Source organism: Parasteatoda tepidariorum, chromosome 3 (assembly GCF_982258835.1).
Source record: "Parasteatoda tepidariorum strain Cologne lab strain chromosome 3, Ptep-v5.0, whole genome shotgun sequence".
Classification (NCBI taxonomy): domain Eukaryota; kingdom Metazoa; phylum Arthropoda; class Arachnida; order Araneae; family Theridiidae; genus Parasteatoda; species Parasteatoda tepidariorum.
In genome coordinates, this window is record NC_141757.1 from 3,639,987 (window position 1) to 3,660,880 (window position 20,894).

The 20,894-nt window shown below is 30.5% G+C and overlaps 1 protein-coding gene across 2 annotated transcripts in view; it reads left to right on the forward strand.

The window, feature by feature from the left end:
* The first annotated feature begins 200 nt into the window (after positions 1 to 200).
* LOC107451065 (uncharacterized) overlaps positions 201 to 20,894 on the forward strand; it is a 74,866-nt gene continuing 54,172 nt past the window's right edge. The window contains exon 1 of one of the 2 annotated variants that reach the window (XM_087158611.1): positions 201 to 369. The gene's annotated coding sequence lies outside the window, so the exon portion shown is untranslated. The remainder of the gene's footprint in view (positions 370 to 20,894) is intronic. The other variant, XM_087158612.1, reaches the window with a different exon arrangement.

Genomic DNA, 20,894 nt, shown 5'->3' on the forward strand with positions numbered 1-20,894 from the left:
ACTGACAGAAAAGGGGAGATTTGAGACCAACCAAAGGATCAGAAGGAGGGTCCTTTTTTTTTTTCATTTATTTATTGCCGCAAAACTCTCAAATCTGATGATTGTCAGAGATGGCGTTAGTGGCGATTATATCGTCCGACCAATCGGAGGAGACGAAAGAAGAATCGGTTGCCTTTCGGAGAGAGGGGGGTCGAGGGACCAGAAAAGTGTTCGGAAAAGGGGGGTAGGGGGAGGAAAAAGCGCGTGGAGAGCGATCACTTTAACGAAACACCGGGAGCCCCTCTATTCATATCAGATCCCTTCAGCAACATAGATTCAATCCCTATTATTTCTGGAATCAACTTTTTTCTTCTTCTTTCAACAATAAAAGTAAGTGTGTATAAATATTTTTTTTTTTTTTTCCTTTCGGTTTGGTACATTTTTAGTCAAAAAAATCTTAGAAAAGCTTTTTTTATTATTATTATCTTAGGAAAACTTAAATTATAGTGGATAAGTTAAAACTTATACAATTCCTACTATTAGCTCACACTTTCCCTTTTAACTTGCCTAATTTTTAATAGTTAATAAAATACTTTTTATTCATCCTGCATATTCTCTAATACTTAATGCTGTAATTATTTGGACGGACATCATTAATTGCGTAAGTTTCTCCTTTTTGAATAAAAGCAGGACGTTAAATATTTATTTTCTGAAATTCTTGCCCCAAATATATCATTTTTGTTCCCTGAAATACTTTGTAATATTTCTTTTGTACAGTGTCATCAGTTAAGGGATCACAGTACCCAAAAAATGACAAAAATACCAATTTTTTTTATTGCTTATAATAAAACTTCAAACTATTTCAAATGCACTGAAAAAAAATCAGGTCTCTATCTATATTTTTGAAAAAGTTGTGAATGATTTTAGATTGTCCTAATACAGAATCTTGCTCTGCAGACAAACTTTAAAGGGTTTTTTCTCATAAATGATAATTTTGTGTTTTGATCTTGATTAAATGCCTAAGGAATTTTTTCTATTTAAGATAAAGCTTTGAAGTAAACTTTTTTATCTTAAGTATAATACACTTATTTAAACTGTGCATGGAATAAGCATTTTTATAACGTATTACAATTTTTACAGCATGTTATATATACCTAACAGGAATTTTTACCCTTTTTTTTCTACTTTTTTACAAAATATTTTATAAAAAATACTCTAATTGAAATATCAATAAATGAATGCACAAAATTGTTAAGAAGAATATTGTAAGTACTAAGAAAAAAAATTTTTTTTTGAAAATAAGTAAAAGCCTTAGGAATTTAAAAAATTTGAATTTTTTCAACTTTTTTTAAAATTTTAAAAAATTTAAACAATTTAATTGTTTTATGAAGATAAATTATTGATTATAAGTTAAATAAGCATGTAAAGCATCCTCAAAATGAATGATTATACCTTTATTTAAAATATTGTTGCAAAGGTACTGTAACCCCTTAAAAGATCAATCATATTTTGAAAATGAATCGCTTCAATTTTTATGTTCTAAATAAACTTTTCCAACTTAGATCAAATTCACATTTTATATGCGTTTAAAAACAAAGATAAAGTTTCGAACTAAACCGTGAGTTCCAAAATTATTTTTCGTTGGTCTTATACTGTGGTCGGAAAAAACTACATTATTTTTTGTAGTTAACTGCAACACTACTTTGATGCAAATGTCGTTAATTACAACTACTTTTTTTTAAACGTAGTGCAAACTACTTTGGAATTGTAGTAACTACTTCACTAATTCAAGCAGACGAACTTTGTAGGAAAACTTAATGGACACCCATGTTCCGAATATTTTTGAATGAGAAATTGGCTTTATTCTATATAAGAGAATAATTAAGAAATATATATTTATATTTATGCGAGTCAGTTTGTTATTACTAAATATTTTTTTTCTTTTTCGAATTTGCTCATTTTAACCTTCTAATTTTTATATCGTTTTCGACAGCAAATATTAAATTTAAGAAATTCGAAATTATCAAATACTTCAAATTGTTTAATGCTCTAAGAAATAAAGTGCATCGAAAATACGTTCCCGTCTTTTTGAAATAAGATCAATGTTTTCCGAATGTGGAATCCGCATGTCGTGACCCAAGTGATGATTCGTAATGACCATATATGGCAGTACTTTTACTTTCGTTACTTGTACCGCCGGTACAAGCAAAAAGTACGTACTTTTACTTGTACTTCGTTACTTTTTAAATTTAGTACTTTTACTTGTACTTTCGTTACTTTTTTAGGGAAAAAGTACAAGTATTTGTAACGGAAATATCGAATAAAATCGTTACTTTTTTCTAAAACTCGGTAAGCTTTCTAAAAAAACAAAAAATTAAATTTAAAAAAAATGCTTGTTTTTTTGATTTATAAAATTAATGTGCAATATATATGCATTCACAGCTAACTTCGTGTTTAAATACCTAATGTTTCAACTTATACTGCACATTGAATTATTTTTTACTAGCTCAAAGATCACAAAGCTATCTGAAACCCCGTGTTTGCTTTGTTTATGTTTGTGCTTTTAAAACGCGTTTCTAAAGAGTAAAACAATTTTAAATCAATGGTAATTTGAATAAATAAAAATAATAAATTAAAAATTAAAATTAATTGATAAAATTTCTTTTTCGTGCAAATTCATGAAAAGTTTGATATTAAAATTATGTTTGATTTTAAAATTATATTATACGATTATATTATAAAATTATATTATAATATTCTTCCGAATTTAAAAATAAATTAATATCCATAACTTTCAAAATTAAAAATAATTAAATAAATAACAACAATTTTGCAAAAACATTAAAGAACTTAAGAATATTATTCAGTAAAATTTTAGGTTACTTTGAATCGATTACCTAGAAATGTACTTTTAAATCGTTACTTTTTTTGTTTAGTACTTGTACTTTTACTTTTACTTCTTACTCGTTACTTTTTAAAATAAGAACTTTTTACTTTTTACTCGTTACTTTTTTTAAAAATACTTGTACTTTTACTCGTTACTTTTCAAAAGTAACGTTGCCATATATGGTAATGACTCATTTAAATATTAGTTATAAGTGATTCCAAATACGTCATTCCTGTTTTAGAAGGTCGGAAAAGCTACATTATTTTTCTAGTTTACGGCAACTACAAATACTTTGTTACAAATGTAATTAACTACAACTACTTTTTTTTTTTTTTTTAAATGTAGTCACTAGAAACTACTTGAAGGAGACGAACTTTGCTGCGGAACTTAATTGACACTCATATTCAAAATGGTTTTGAATAAGAAATTAGTTCTCTTTAAATATAAAGCAAAAAAATAAGAAATATTCATTCATGTTTACATGAGACAGTATGTAATTCGAAACCTTTTTTTTTTTCTTCTTTCGAATTTGTTCATTGAATCATCCACTTTTTATACTTTTTTCGACAGTGAATATTTAATTTAAGAAATACAAAATTATCAAATATTTAATTTTTTTGAATTATTTAATGTTCTTTAATTTCCTCTAAGAAAGTATGCACATCGAAAATGTGTTCTTTTACTTTCAAATAACATCCATGTTTAATGAGTGCATATGAAAGTGTGAATAAAATTATTAATTATATATTTTTCGTAATGGCTAGTTTAAGTATTAATTATACGTGCTTTTAAATATGTATTTTCTGTTAAACGCTCAGCTACGAGGTCATTTTTATTACATTTGTGGGCGGACCTGCGAAGATTATTACTAAGGCCCGGAATTTGATGACATTTGCATTTTATGCATTTTTGGACATTTTTTGTCTTTAAGAGCATTTTTTTAGATTTATAGGGCATTTTTCTTTAAATTTTGGGGCATATTTTGCAATTTAATGCATTTTTTAAAGTTTTTTGTTAATTTTTTCCAATTTTTATTATTTTTTATCAATTTTCATTATTACACTGGCTTCCAAACAATGAGGAAAATCTATAGGATATTAACAGGTGAAGCATAATCTTTTCAAATTGAAGAAGAATTGTCAGTAAGTGAGACCGTCTTTTTCAAGTACGCACCAATAACATCAGTAGACGTTGAAAGAAGCTTCTGCAGAAATGAAAATTTACTTTCAGACAAGAGACGCTCGTTTACATTTCAAATTATCAAAAAACATTTAATAATCCACTGTAATTCTGATATTTAGTAATATTATGAGATGGAAGTTGTTACATCCATTAAAGCTTCTATACAAAATAAAAACATTTTGGTGTCAATATATTTTCCTTTTTTTGTTATTTTAGGATATAAAACATATTTTTCAAATTTTAATTTTAATGAACGTAGAACAAGTATTGCATTGCTTTATATTTTCTAAATGACTCATAATAATTTTAAAGAGCAAAAAAAATTTTTAATTCAATATTTTTACTTTATTTAAGGCATTTTTTGTGCAATTTTTGCATTTTTAAGGACATTTTTTGTCCTTTTTAAGGGCATTTTTTGCACTTTTTAAGGGCATTAGTTGAGATTTTTTAGGTCATCAAAATCCGGGCTCTAATTATTACCCATCAAATTCTAAAAATTCGTTGTGTTACAGCCGCGTCTAAACTAACGTTAAACGTAGTTTCAAGGAATCGCTGTAAATTACTGTCCCCCCCCCCTTCTTGTATCGCACAACTCACTGCACGATTGTTTTTAAAAAAGTAGCACATTATACTACTAACTACGCGAAACAAGTAATATGAAAAGAAAATTAAAGTCAATGGTTCTATAGAACATCAAAGTAATGTATATTAAAGCTGATATTAATACTCGTTTAATACACAACTATTTTTGGGGCCGCAAAAATACAGGGGCCAACATTAACATAATGCTGCAATTACGAATACGAGAGGAATTTCTGGATTCTGTTTTAAACCAACGTGAATTAGTCTATAATTAATATTTTGCTCCAGTACAAAATAGTTAATGTGAATAGATCTGTAATTTATCATTTGCTCCAGTACACAGAGATGAAAACCACGAAAACCTCCCATGGTTAGCTTGAGAGCAAGGATATTCTATAATCCATTATCCGCCTACCACTGAGGATATTTCACATCGGCACTTTGGTGGGTGCGAGACGGAGTTCGCATGGATCATCCAACGCTGGGATTCGAACCCGATTCACCTCAATTGGAAGGCGAACGCTCTATCCCCTGAGCTATTACGGCTCTATTAAAACTATTTGAGAAATATTCAGTGAAAGAGATTATTTAGAAAGCTAATTTTTAACATTCCTTTAGAATTGGCGCCGCACTCCCTTGATCGCCTCGTTCACCTGCCGGCGAAAATGTTCTCGAACTTCCTTTGGGATATCTCCGCAATTCGGGCTCCCTTCTCATTCCTTATTTCTAGTGTTGGTATTCTTTTAAAAATGAAACAACCTGTGAAGGCTTTAATTTGTATAGTATTTGTATACATTACGTACACACATTTCAATACTACTTGGAAATTTTACGATGCATTATTTTGTATTCATTCGTTTAATATGATAGGTTGACTAAGGAAAGTTTGCATGAAACTTATTACAAAAAGAAATATAATTTATTGAAATTTTTATTTAAATATTCACCAGTCAAACTCTTATTGTGCAGTCATTGGAAAAGTGTCTTTATGTAAAAAACAAGTAATATATAAAAGTCAATTCCTTCTTTATTTCCACTAATAATGGTAACTAATATTTATAGTTATAATAACGTGTTATTTAATTGAAACTTACGCAAAACAAGCGATATAAATTTCTTTTTAAAAGTCTATTCCAACTAAGGGTCAACAAAGAAAAATTTATTTCAGTGACTTTTTATTAAATAATTAAATTTTTTTTCTGCAACATAAAACTAAAATTAAGTAATTAAATTTTATGAATGAATTAATATTTGAAAAAAGTGTATAAACATCAAGTTTTAAAAAATTTATTTGAATTTGAGTGGATGCATAAAAAGTATTTTATTAACGATTGAAAATTCGAAGAAGCTATACAGAGAGAGAGTGTGTATAAATAGTGGAAATCGAATAAAGGAAAATCATACAGAAGTATTTATGATTTAATGGTAAGAATTGAAAAATTGAGAGATAAGGAACTATAACAAATTAAGCGAAAAAATCACGTTTTTCCTGTTCTTAGCTAATTTGATTTTTAAAGAAAATTTCAGCTGCTTAAGTTGAAAACAAATAAAAACTTTTTGTGTGTGTGTTTTTTAAATTTTATAACTGGGTTGTTAGAAATGTTCAGCTTCTTCAACTGTAAGTAAGGTTACCAGTCTTGAAAAAAACACATGATCCAAAACTGTAACATTGGCAATTAAACGGTTAGCCTATGGGCCGTTTCATAACTGTAAACGATAACTAAATGTTTTTATCATAAAATATTTCAGATGAAGATAAATTGATGCGATAACTTAATAATGAGGAATGTCACTTTTAGTTTTGGTCCTTTGATTCTCAATAATAATCAAATTCAAAAACGTAATAATAACGAAGAATAACATAAAGAGGGAATGATATATAAATATTATTGTTAACCACGGGATCATTAAATGATTTTAATGTAGATTCTGTTATAAGTATCATATGATTGGACTAATAATAATTAATAATTTGACTTTATATTTTTCTTTTTTATATTATACTTGTTTTTATAATAAAAATGTAATTCTTTAGTGTTCAATAAAGAAATAGTATAATAATAAAGAGAGAAACAGCTTTATATCGAGAGGTGGGTGGGGGTTGAAGTGTAAAGAAAAAAGCAAACGATGTATTTTAAGGATTAATATTTATGGGGAGGGTAAACATTATAGGATGTGCTGTAAAAATATTTTATTATCCAGATCACGTGCTCAAAGTTTTTCCCTTTACATCTACTTTGTTTTGTTGACAGTCGATGATTTTATTATGTAAGACATGTGGGTTCTTCGTCTGTGTTGATGAATTTAAAGAAATTTGTTTTACTTATATTATTTTAAGCATGTGAAACGAAATTTTTAAGGTTTATTAAAGAGAATATGTATTTCTCACTAAATACACCAAAAAAATTCACAATAAACTCAAAAAGTGCATTTTTTAATGACAAAAATATATTTTTTTAGCATAATGAAAATATTTTGCCATTGAGAGTTAGTATTTTATCATATTTTACCTAGAGCAAACGAAGAAAAAAATATTTTGCCATAGGGAGTATTTATTTTTTCATATTTTACCTGGAGAAAAATTTGTTAAAAAATATAGATGAAATTAGTATTGCATAGCTGCCAACTCTACTGGATTTTGGCCAGTTTCTCCTGGTCTGCTGGTTTAATTAAATTTTAATGTTTTTTGTACATTTTTGAAAATTCCCTAGAATTGCGTAAGTTTCCTAACAAAATCCCTATTGAAATAGAGTTTTTGTTCAGATTATTGATATTTAAATAAGTAGTATTACATAATGAAGCGAACCTCATTTATTTAAAACAGTTAAAAAAAATTTTTGTTATGAGATGTTCAGTTTATTTTTATTCAGAACTCTCTTCGTAAATTAATTTAAAAAAATCTTTTAATTATCTTTGATGAATTAAACGCCTTTTAATATTCGAAATTATGAGTAAACATAATACATAACATTTCAAGTATGTCTTGTGTCGATCATACCTGGAAAATATTGCAGTTTTTCTATTTTGATGACAAGAAAAATCTCTATTAAAATTCCCTATGTGTAAAAATACTTAGTACATTAGGCAACAATTATCATACAATTTATATTATTTCTTAAAACCAACTGGATTTTTTTCCTATCCATGTTGACAGCTATGCACCTTGGCAAAACTTTGGCCAAGGTGTGCACATTAAAGCTCTAAAAACTGTTTGTTTCGGTATTGAAAAATTATTTACAATTCTAATATAGCATATTTGACACCAGTTTCACAGGTATAATTGTTCTTTAATTAATAAAAGGAAGAAAAAAAAAACGCTTTTTAACGACGGCAAGAAAAATAATACTACGACTTAAGAGGACACCATACCACGGGAGAAAAGTTTCCTCTCAAATTCTCTTTTTCCTTCATTTCTAATTTAAAATTTAAAGTGTAGAAAAAGTGAGTTGGGGCAAACCTTGAGTAAGCCACAAAGTTTCAAATACTGAAAAGAAAAATTTAAAGTAAACAAATGAAAATAAATGATGAAAAGATAAACTTAGGATTACGCAACGGCGAAAATTTCTTCTAATAATTTGTTTGCATTTTAATATTTTGAAGAAATTTTTTTCAGCAATTGAAACATCATGACTTATTATAGGTTTGTCTGAACTTACTATTTTCTTTCTTTTAAATTTTAAATTAGTTATGAAGGAGGAAAATAATTTGCGACGAAACTTTTCTTCCACGGTTTTCCTAACTTAAATTAAACGTCCATATTTATTTAAAAAGAAAAAAAAATGCAATTTGTCATTCTAGAGCTTTGAAATATTTAAATTTTTGTTTACTTTACTCCCATTTTTAACTCGTTTTTTTTAGAAAGCTATATTTTTAGGTTAATTTATTTCTATAAATAATGTGTTTTCATCTTCATCATGTTTTTCAAAGGATTATTAACGAAACATATTTGATTGAGGGATTTTCTATTATTAGTTTGCAAAATATAACTTTTTGATTTTGAAATGGAGATCGGAAGTAGTGTAGTCGCTACTTATTTTCGTAGTTTGTAGTGTAGCGTGCGATTTTTTAAATTTTTTTTTTTTAAGTAGTGTTGCGATTAGTGCGACACAAAAAAACAGTCGTACTTTACTCCCATTTTTAACTCGTTTTTTTTAGAAAGCTATATTTTTAGGTTAATTTATTTCTATAAATAATGTGTTTTCATCTTCATCATGTTTTTCAAAGGATTATTAACGAAACATATTTGATTGAGGGATTTTCTATTATTAGTTTGCAAAATATAACTTTTTGATTTTGAAATGGAGATCGGAAGTAGCGTAGTCGCTACTTATTTTCGTAGTTTGTAGTGTAGCGTGCGATTTTTTCTTCTTCTTTAAGTAGTGTTGCGATTAGTGCGACACAAAAAAAAAACAGTCGTTTGTAGCAATTCCTAGCAACTACTAATGTTCATTTAGAAAAGAAATACGGTTCTAATTTCTAGAATTAGATGGGTACAAATCTTCGCGAGTCCATCAATGGATGCAATGAAAACATCATTTTTTAACATCAAATAAACAACATTTTAAATTATTATTTAAAGGTAAAGGAAAGTATTTTCGCTGTACCGAATTGCTTAGAGGAAATGAAAGAACATTAAAGAATTAAAAAATTGCTGGTATTTGATAATTTTGCATTACTTAAATTAAATATTCGCTCTCGAAAAAGACATAAGAACGTCGAAGGTTCAATGAACAAATTCGAAAGAACAAAAAAAAAAAAGGTTTGGAAAAACAAACTGGCTCATGTAAACATGAGTGAATATTTCTTAATTATTCCCTTATATTTAGCGTAAGCCAACTTCTTATTCAAAATCATTTAAAACACAAGTGTAAATTAAATTCTACAACAAAGTTAGTTTCCTTAAAATAGTGGAGTAGTTACACTAATTCCAAAGTAGTTCGTAGTCCCTATATTTAAAAGAAAAAAAGAAAGACAGTTGTAGTTGCAGTTAACTATAATTGCAACAAAGTAGTTGTAGTTGTAGTTAACTATAATTGCAACAAAGTAGTTGTATTTGTAGTTAACTTGAAAAATGATGTAGCGTTTCCGAGCACTGGGTGGATTGCAGGACTACCTCATTAATACACTGGAGTAAGAAATTAGTAGACTGGGTCTATTATCCTTAGAACTACAGAACCGATTTTAATGACATTTGATGTGTACAATACATTGATACAATGCAAAATAAATAACAATTCAACAATTGTAAAGCACACGCATGATTATGCGTAACACTCGTTGAAGTCTGAAGGTATGAAACAGCAGTTGCAGAATAAACAACAAATAAATGGGTTAATAGGGTGTACTGTCCCCTCTTACAGGTATACAAGACTTGCAGCGTGGTTTCATACTTGAAATAAGGCAGTGTATCATTTGACCTGAGTGCCCTGTGGCCATTTCATGCCTTGAGACTCCAACGTGTGTTACGCATAATCATGCGTGTGCTTTACAATTGTTGAATTGTTATTTATTTTGCATTGTATCTATGTATTGTACACATCAAATGTCATTAAAATCGGTTCTGTAGTTCTAAGGATAATAGACCCAGTCTACTAATTTCTTACTCCAGTGTAAATGAGAAAAGACATAACTCATTTCACATTTTTCTTAAAATATTTGGAAGAAATTTTTTTTTTTTTAAATAAATATATAATGTGAATCATGTGAAGTGACATGGTGAATTCATTTTTTTTAGAAATCTTTCAAAATTTTACAAATTAGCTACTTTTATAAAAAAAATAGTACATGAAAACCTTTCCAATCCAATGGTTTATATAGGTAATAATTTAAAGGTTTTATTGCAGTATCATCAAAAAATATTAAAAGAGTTATGGGGCAAATTTTTTAAATTTTTTTTTTTGATAGGGGGTGGTGAAAGTTTTCTGACTTATAAAGGGGACAGGGATTCAAAGAAACGTTAAGAACCTATACAGTAAATTTTAAACTATTAAATAATTTTTTTCAGTTCCTCTTTTTTTTTTTGTCAAAGAAAAACATTTACCGTTATTAAAGAATAGATTTTCTCTCCCTTCCAAAAAATTGTAAATTATACAATTATATGCAATCTTTAATGTGTTGTTTATGTGATATATCGATAATGTGTTTTAATGTGTAGAGCAACTAAACAGTCTTTTTACATCGAAATTTTTTTTTCATTTCCCAACGGAGTAAAATTCGGAGAAGAACTAAATAAGTGGTAATTACAGAAGTAATTGACAGTCATTGCTAAATAACGCGTTTTTATTAAGATAGAAGTCTCAAATTTAAACAATTTATAAAATTAATGGAAAAAAAACTATTTATTTATTACTGCAACTGAAAGTAAATGCTACCTAAAAGTTTGCCACAAATTTAAATTTTAATTTCGACTATGCATTCTGATAAAAAAAATAATAAACTTTTAAAAAATTTCATAGCCATATTTTCAAATTACTGTATTTAGCCTAAACGTGTTAATTTACAGTAATACGTTTTCTTTTTCCAAGTCTCAAATTTCACCCATGTGTTACTTATCCGATAAAAAGAAAAACTTTCTTTTTGGTGTTTGTGTAATTATCGGCTTGATTAATGGTTATGACCTAAATTGACAGTAAGCTAAAATAACGCTTTCCAACTAAATTAGAAGTCTCAAACTTGAATAATTTGCATCATTATTTGTTAATTAACATAGCATTCAGCTCAGTTGATAATAATATTCAAAGATCCCTTCCCTCCAATTCTCATCAAGAGTTTAACGCAGCATAGCCGATTCCGACTCTTGTGCTGTTAAACAGGGAAGATGTCATAAAAGATGAGAAACGGGGAAAATTTTGGTAAAATTACTGAACTGTATCGTAGGACATTCTGGTAAAAAAGCCATAACTATATAAATGACTGAATTGCTTATAGTAAAATTTAAAATAATGACTAACGCTTTCACCCATCAGAAAATTCCATTTCATGTTTTGCTCATTCCGACGATTTAACGAATAAATTAATATTTGGAAAAAAAACAAAAACAGTATAAACATCTTCTACTACTAGTTTAAAAAAATGTATTTAAATTGTGAGTGGATGAATAAAAGGTATTTTATTAAACGATTGAAAATTTGAACAAGATATTGGGTGAACTAATAGTAAGAATTGAATAATAAGAAATAAAATCAATGAAAATATACCGAAACCAAAGGTAATACGATAAAACTGTGAACTGTTTCAATTGTAAAAATAATAATCCTAGAAGCGTTCCTTCTAATTATGTTGTCTCTGTTCCTTACGTGTAAAGCTATTGTGTTTACAATTAAAATTTGAATGGTTTCTCCGAACTTTATTAAAATAAATCGGGAAAGCATTTAAACTTATATTGCCGTCAGAAGACGAGCGGGAAAAACTGGCAGCAGACTCGGTTATAAATGTTACAGTCATCCCCACAAACATTCGCTCTGTTTTAAATAGATTTTCGGCAGTAAATTTTATATGTACAGTCGGACCTCCAATTAACGAAGTCGATAAATCCCGATAAAAAGTTCGTTCTATGGAAAATTCATTAAATAGAAAATCACCATTTGAAATACTTAAATAACACAAAACAGCTTTTAAATTGATAAACACTAGACATAATTAAAATAACACCTTTATCTTGTAAACTAGTATCTAGTATCGAATTGTGTCAAATGATTTTAACATTTCATCATATGAAGGTTTGGTGATTGCTTCATCATTTTCGCCTTCTTCCTCTTCGCCTTCCGCACAATTTTTTGATGTATTGTTTTTATTTTTCACACTGTCCAAAATATCCGATTCAGTTAATGTTTCTGTGGTTGCATCTTCGGAATCAATAAAAAGAAAATCATTCATCAGTACATCATCGTTTATTTCGTGGTTCTCTCTTAGCTGTACCCACATTTTTTAAAGTTCTTTTAAAGGAATGCCATCCTCGTCTTTCGCGCTGACTGAGAATCCAGCTTTAGCAAAACTGTTAAGAATAGTACGATCTGTGACATTCTATTTCCATGTTTTAGACATTTCTGTTATGCTTTTCCTTAAACTGATTTTTGGTTTGGATTCCTGTATGAAATGCAAACAAAACGGGATTTTACCGCTTTCTCTAAAAGTTAAGTGGCATCAATTCAAGGTCATTCCCCCCCCCCCCATAAAATGCATTAACAAGTTTGAAATGTTCCGAAACATATTGCGAAGAGGGAAAGTGGATCTCAAAAAAAAGTTCGGTCAATATAAAATTCACGTCGCTATTTGGAACTTATTTTACTAAGAAATTTCAAAAATGTTCTCGGTTCCTCGAAAAAAAAATCGCAAAATGGAAGTTCGTTAAATAGTCTGACTGTGTTACGAACAGGCGCCGTAGTCGTTCAAAGAAAAGGAAGAGGACACACGTTCCAACAAAAATCAGGACTTTTTTTTTTTTTTTTTTTAGAGCAGTATACATACGGGATCAACCGCTTCGAGACGATATAAATTTCTGCTCTAGTTTTTTTGTAGGCAAAACTTCAGAAATTTGTAGCTTTAGTCTTTCTGCCTGGAGAGAAATTAAGAATTTTAAATTTAACTATTGCCTAATCTGGAATTTGAAAAATTGAAATCCAAAGCTTTGAGACGATGCAATTTTTCTAAACTTATATTGAAATACAGTAAATTTTTAATGCTTCGTTGTGTACCTTTCTGCTTTAATGACAGCAGCACACCACTATGCATCAAATTAACGAGGCCTTTGATGCTTTAATGTAATAGTATGTAGCGAAATACCTGCCTCTTCATCAGAAATATTTGCCTATAGGCAACGGAGGTATGATGTGGAGAAATATTAATAAATAATAAAATAAATAATATGTGCAAAGAAAAATGAATCCGATTAATAATGAATATAATATACAGGTAAAGCAAGAAGTCCGAATAATATACAAACAATATTTACATGATCGAAAAGGGAGTATTTACATATTTACAATAAGGAACGAGTATAAACATGTCATAATCGAAGTACAGTAGAGCGCCGATTATCCGAACTGCTCGGGAACGAGCGTGGTTCGGATAATGAAAAGCTCGGATAATTGGAGAGTTGTTTAAAATCTAATTTAAATGATTATTATTTATAGTACAACAATACATGTATGTATGGCTATATGTATGTATGATATAACAATACATGTATGTATAACTACTATATGAAAACTGCTAAAAAATGTTGTAAATTAAATATAGTCTTCAGATGTAGTGGATATTATTTATTCTTCTAAATTAGAAAAATTGTCGATAAGTTAAAAAGTATTCTAAACTTAAAAATAAAGAAAAAAAGAAGAAAAAACGAATGCGGAGATAGTTCGGATGATTGGACGTTCGGATAATCGGCGCTCTACTGTAGCAGTAAAAATTTAGAGTAGGCATCATCCCTCTGCCTCGCCTTCCCCCCCCCCCCGAAATTGCACAGAGGGAGGACTTAGTCAAAAAATGGGAACATGAAAGATTAAAAGTGGAAATAACTATAATTTGAAAAGCAAGATCCGGATTCAAGTTCTGATATTTTGCATGGAATTTCTCTCCTCAAACCTGAGGTATATTAGAAGAACTTATGTGTGAGAAATTATTATATACATTTAAGTTAAGCATTAAAAGCGTGAATTCTGTTAGACCGTTTTAAAACTTTCGATTTCAGTTTTTCCCATTAACATTTGGCATTTGTTGAATTGAAAATTTTCAACTCTATTATCAGTTATTTCCCATCTAGAACGACTAAAGCTACAAATTTCTAATTTACATCATTTTGAAATTTCGCTTACAAAAGAAAATCTTAAATCCAAAATCTGAAGATCTGAAAAATATATCGTTTCAAAGCTTTTGATTTTACTATATACCAGATACGTTTACTATATACCAGATAAGTTTTAAAAAATGGCGAACAACCTACTAAAAAAAGTATAATTTGCTTTACTTAATTGTAATAAAGGCGACTTTCATCACAAAAGAATAATAAAATATTTTACTTTACATTAAAGGATTACCTACGTTTCAAACAGATTCCAGTTTATTTAAAACGAATTAAGATAAATAACTCATAATATTTGGAGACTAAGAAAGGTTTTACAATAGTTTTGCACCAAAAAATAGCCAGTATAAACAAAATCCCTGTGGCAGAATTTTTTTGGGATTTCGGCGACAAACTTTTCTAGCACTAATATTTTACTTCAAGATAATTTATAATTACAGCAATTATTAATTTAAAGCAACAGAAACGTTGTGTTTACAGAAGAAAGTATAAAATAAAAATGAATAAAATTTTTTAATCGTAAAAGTACTATTTTTTTTTTTTTTTTTAAATTTTAATATTTCAGGCGTTATTTTCGCATTTTGTAGGTGGAAAAATGAACTCTTTATTTCCTCTTTCGAATTTTGTTAATCATTACACAAGTTAAAATTCGTAAATAGATTAAAAATCGTAAAAACCATGCAGTAACTCCCAAAATAAAAGTCACGCAAATAAGACTCTTTAAAAAAGAGATACTCAAATAAGTGAATGTAAAATAGGGTGTTCTTTAAAGAAGTGAAAGAAAGAACAGCATTTCTACAGAGAACTATCTTTTATACTTTTGCGATTTCTGAATTTTTTTATTTTATATTAATTTGAATTTCTATCTGAAGCCAGTGATTTCCGTTTTTAGTTTAAAAAATCTCAAATTAGAATCGAAAACTCATGATTATTTTCTTCCTCTCCGATGAGCAAGAAAAAGATCTTTTAAAAAAATTTTATTTTTTCGAAAAATTGGGTATAATATAGCCTACGTCACAGGTTGTGTTGTTCCTACTAAATTTAACCCATAAACGGCATTTTCTGCGAGCCTAACTTCAAGCCACAAATAAACAAACGAAGTGTTCGATCGTTTAAATAGCTGCTCGATAGATTTTATTGCATTATAAAGAAAAGTTACTGAAACTAAATACAACTAAATAAACAACAACAACTAAAACAAATAACAACAACTACTAATAACAATAACTAAATAAACAACAACTAAATTCCATTCGTTTAGCATTGCGTCATATGTTGTTCCTACTAAATCGAAGTAGTTGTGTTTTTTTCATATTATACCCAATTATGCAGAAAGGAAAACGAAAAATTTTCTTTTTCCAAATGAAAAATCCTTCTGCAAAAACTCTTTAACGTACGGCGACAATGTCGCCTTGTCACAGCAATTCTGCATGATAATAATACTTAGTACCCGGTATATTCGAATGCGTTAGTAAAATTCGAATCCAGTTCATCGGAAGGCGAACCCTCAATCCCCATAGCCAATACGGCTCTATTTGCCATATTGTTGTAAACCATTTTTATATTTTAAAAACCGAATTTTTCGCTTTTTTTAAAAAAAATATAGATAATTTAGGATAATTTAATAGATATCTTGCCAAGGCCACTGTTTCGACACAGATGACAACCCATCCACATCGGATTAATTTATGTCCGTATTGAACCACAATTTGCAAGAACCTTAATAGTTTGATTTGAAGTAGCATATTATTATACGATAATAATACGCTACGATAACACGATACGTTCACACGATAATATCGTTCAACTTGAGGGGATTTAATTTAACATTTTAATATAGTTGCTTCTGCATTAGCACCGAACGTTGAACTGATTTTTTCTGAAAGTGTGATGTGGGCATAATTACAGTATTCATCATTACAGTAAACGTTCGTCCACAGTAGATGGGAATCTCTTTCTAGTGAGATTGCCTACATAATACACACACTTAACGTTATTAATAATTACAGTCCCTGGCCAAATTATGAGACGTACTGTAAGATTCTATGAAAATTCTTAATTATCAGGTTCTACAGCTTTATTGTTATGCGATGTTTGCACTCAGTGGCGTACGCAAGGGAGGGGTTTAGGAGTCTAAACACCCCCCTTGAGCTCAGACAAAATGGAAAAAATAAAAATTTTAGTAGAAATTATGTAGGCTATTTTTTAAGACTATATATTTTTATTTGCCTTATGCCTACTTTTTTCCCCTCACTCTATTTCTCAGAATACTGAGAAAACATTTACTATAATAGGGTTGTAGTTTTGAAACCAAATTCACGTGATACTGTTACGGATTGGTTCCTTTCTGTCCTGCCATTCGCGATAGTTTTCGAGACTGGCTGTCATTCGCGATGATTCTGGAATACTAGACGTTCTGTCGTCTTTGAGACAATTCGAGAATTTTATTATGCGGTGAAAAATTATATGAAAGGGGGAACGGAGTACAGTGGAGTTAGTACTTGTATATGGTGTAAAAATTTTTCTTTTATCTTCAATTGTTTCTATTACCATGTATCAAATTTCGATTTTATTGTTATGTATATCCCAGACTTGAATTTTGATTTTCAACTGTTGTACATTATGAGATTTAACTTACCGTTAACGCAGCACCCCCTTCCCATCCTCCAATTAATTTTTCTATTGCGATGGAAGAGTAGATATTCAACACTGGATAGGTACTCCGATAAAACTTGAAAGTTAGCTGGTGGAATTAGTTAGTCAGACTAAGAGTTATCTCTGCCGCTAAATCTGCTTTTGTTTTGTCTTAGCAAAAAGTTCATTCAATCGCCGAACCCGTCGTCGCCACTATTTCGACTACTGAAGAAATACCTTAGGAGATACTGTGCTCGTTGAAGTAATTCATTCCAGCTCGAAACTTTGAGATCGTAGCATAGCGGATATTTCTGTGCCAATATATATATATATATATATATATATATATATATATATATATATATATATATATATATATATATATATACAAAAATATAATATACAAAAATATAATATATAATAATATAATATATAATATATATAAAAATACATCGGCAGAATATCTTAAAATAGTAGAAAAATTGACTCCGTTCAGAAATATGGGTCGCAACTTGTAGTTTTTAACTCGTTATGAACATGCAATTTTTGTGTAACAACTTCTGACGATGACGTGTTGTAATATGCATTACGCTAAAACCAATCTACCATACATATTTTCCTCCAATATAACATTCAATTAATTCAAAATATATGTCAAGACACACATTGGGGGGATATTTATAGATTCCGCTAGAAAAGTTGGAGAAAATATGCAAATAAATTGACAGAATCGAAATTTTCAGTAAAACGCGTGTTGACCGCATTCCATATTTTCTTCGGCATTTCCAACTTCACTCAGGCGGTGGCTAATTAATGATACTTTTCAGCTGTTATTTAGGGAAAATCGCTGTCAAACTGAAGAGTTTATGGAAATCCAAAACCCCCCTATTCTCTCCCCCCGAAGGAAGGCAGGGGGGGGGAGAGAAAATAGCTAAACAGATTAATGATAACTATCTCCAATGTGGGACAGTTATTTGGGCGTCGAAACGTGGCTTAATTAAAAATGCACAGTTCGAATCTTTTGAAATGAGTAATCGTTGCTGCAAAAACATACAGCGAAAACGACACGGGTTGAAAATCTCCCTTTTGTATAATTACCACTTTCTCACACCTCTTTTCAAAAGCATTTAATTAAAACGGTCCGATCCCTTGTTTATTTCGTCTCGCCTCTTTTTGTTCGCTGAATGTTTTGCGGTGATGTGTCGCCCCCTTCTTAAAAGTTACCTGTCATCGTTTCGATTTGTCAGATGCGAAAACTTTTCGGTGGCTTTTTCTCTTTTCTTTACCAAAATAATGGATTCCCTCGTGTCGGTAATTTTGCAAGCGACCAGAAATATCATGTATTTTAAAATGGTGCAAAATAATAGCATCGTTTTACTAAAGATGAATGAGTTCGAAAACAATTCTTTCCCTCCAGCTGTTAAAAAAAAAAATCGTTTGCTGATTATCATCAGCAAACGATCATTAATCAAGCAGTCATCGCCTATTTTAAACCTCAGCAGCGTCTCATTTGGGTTTTTTCCCGATGATTATGATTATTTAAAAAGTCTGACAGGACTCAAGGCATTAGTAATGACGGCTGTTGAGCTAAAATTAACACCGTTTCATTTTTTTAATTATTTATTTGCAAAACACTTTGTTTCTCAAATTTTATTTCGAGTCGTATGGATTTTCAACTTCTAACAAGAGAAAAATCCGATAAAGGGCAGATATAGGTAGAATGAATGTTATGGTGACGTAAATTGGATGGTTATTCGTGGTAGTTCGGACATTTGATTTTCTATTCCCAAGTCACTTGATGGTCCCATCAAAGCGTTTTGATGGTTTATGCTCGCGATAGTCCGACATCATTTGATGGTCATCATCCAACATTTTCCATTATGTATGCCATGGTGTTTGATAAGCCAACAAACTTCCATCATTCCATGATGGAAAATGCTACTTTAATTACTATGATGGTTAACCATCAAGAGAAGTTTGATTCTCATGGACCAACAATCAACGATGGTTCCAACTATACATTTCCATGATGGTTGAATTTTTTTTAAGTTGGCCCATCATAAATCACTCCGAATTCCTACATTAGGATGATGGTGGTTCATTAAATATTTAATTCTTCAAATATTTAATTATTTTATATTTGCTAAAGATATATTCAATAAAGAACGTTGCGTGGCAGCACGTATGGTCCACATCACCCAATTTATACTTTTATAGTTATCTGATATCACAGGTCTTTTTTTTTTCAATTTCATTTTTTTAAACTTGTAGTGTATGACACTTGATGTTAATACAGTTCTTTCAAATATTAATTCATTCATTAAGTTAATATTAATTTTATTTTTTTATGGGAAAAATAATTGTAATTATTTAATAAAAAGTAACTAAAATAAATTTTTTTGTTGTTGACCTGAATGGGAATTGACATAATTTTGTTTTTTGTTTTTTTTAATATTACTTATACACTGGTTATCATAAATTAAGGAAAATTCACAAAAATCGCGATAACTCAAGAAATTACACATGGAATTTTATGAAACTTACCCACAATATACAACACATAGTAAGGTATTAAACAACATAAAAAGAAATTATCAGACATTAATAGTAGTATAGAAATTAGCACATGTATAAAATAAACAAATTGGAAGTATCGGTTTGCAATAGAAAAAGTACCTTTAATATGGAATATGATTGCCTCTAGAAGCAATACAGCACAAACAGCGATGTGTGATGCTTTCAATTATGCGGTCTATCAGTTCAATAGGAAGTGAGAGCCATTACTCTTGTAAAGCAGTTGCAAGCGTGGCAAGGGTCTGAGGGGGCGGATTGATGGCAGATACACGCCTCCCTAGAGCATCCCAAACGTGCTCGATAGGATTCAAGTCCGGGGATCGAGCTGGCCACTCCATGCGAGTAATTGTTTCCTGTTGAAGATAATCATCAACAATGCGAGCTCTGTGTGGTCTTGCATTATCGTCCTGTAACAGGAAGCAATCACCAATTGCCCCGGCATATGGGCGCACATAAGCATCAAGGATGTTGTCTCGATAAACCTGAGCATTCACGGTTCCCCTTGGAAAGACATGGAGGTATGTGCGCCCTCCTAAGGATATGCCTCCCCAAACACAGACACTGCCTCTTCCGTATGCATCTCTTTCACGGATGTTTGATGGATGATAACGGGTCCCAGGTTCTCTCCATATCAAATAACGTCTACTGTCACTTTCTAGACTAAACCTGAACTCATCCGTAAAGAGAACAGGCCTCCATTGATCTGACGTCCAGTGGACATGTTGTCGGGCCCACTGCAAACGGTCTCTCCTATGGCGTGATGTGAGCGGCACGCAAATGGCTGGTCGTCTCGCATACAGACCACCTTCGTGGAGCCTTCTGCGCACAGTTGACGTTGACACCAACCTTCCGGTGGCTGCAGCAAGAGAGGATCTAAGATGTGTCGGAGTAGCGGTTCTATTCCTGCGTGCACTTAATGTCAAATATCGGTCATCGGCACTGGTCGTAACAGTTGGCCGTCCTTGACTGAACCTCCTAGATGCCGAATCTGTGGTTTGAAATTGCCTCCAAAGTCTATGAACCACAGATGGACTCACATTTAGCCATCTGGCCACTTCTGATTGACTCTGCCCTGCCTCTAGTCTCCCGATGGCTCTCCATCGTAGTTCTTCAGGCAAATGATGCCTAGAGGTCATTATTACGAATTGGCTATCTCAGATTTTCAATGTCGCAATCACAGTAAAATTTGTGTGCTTTCTCTCAAACTTGGACTTTTATGCTCCAGGCAGATGACGTAAGCCGAGTGCAGCGCCACTA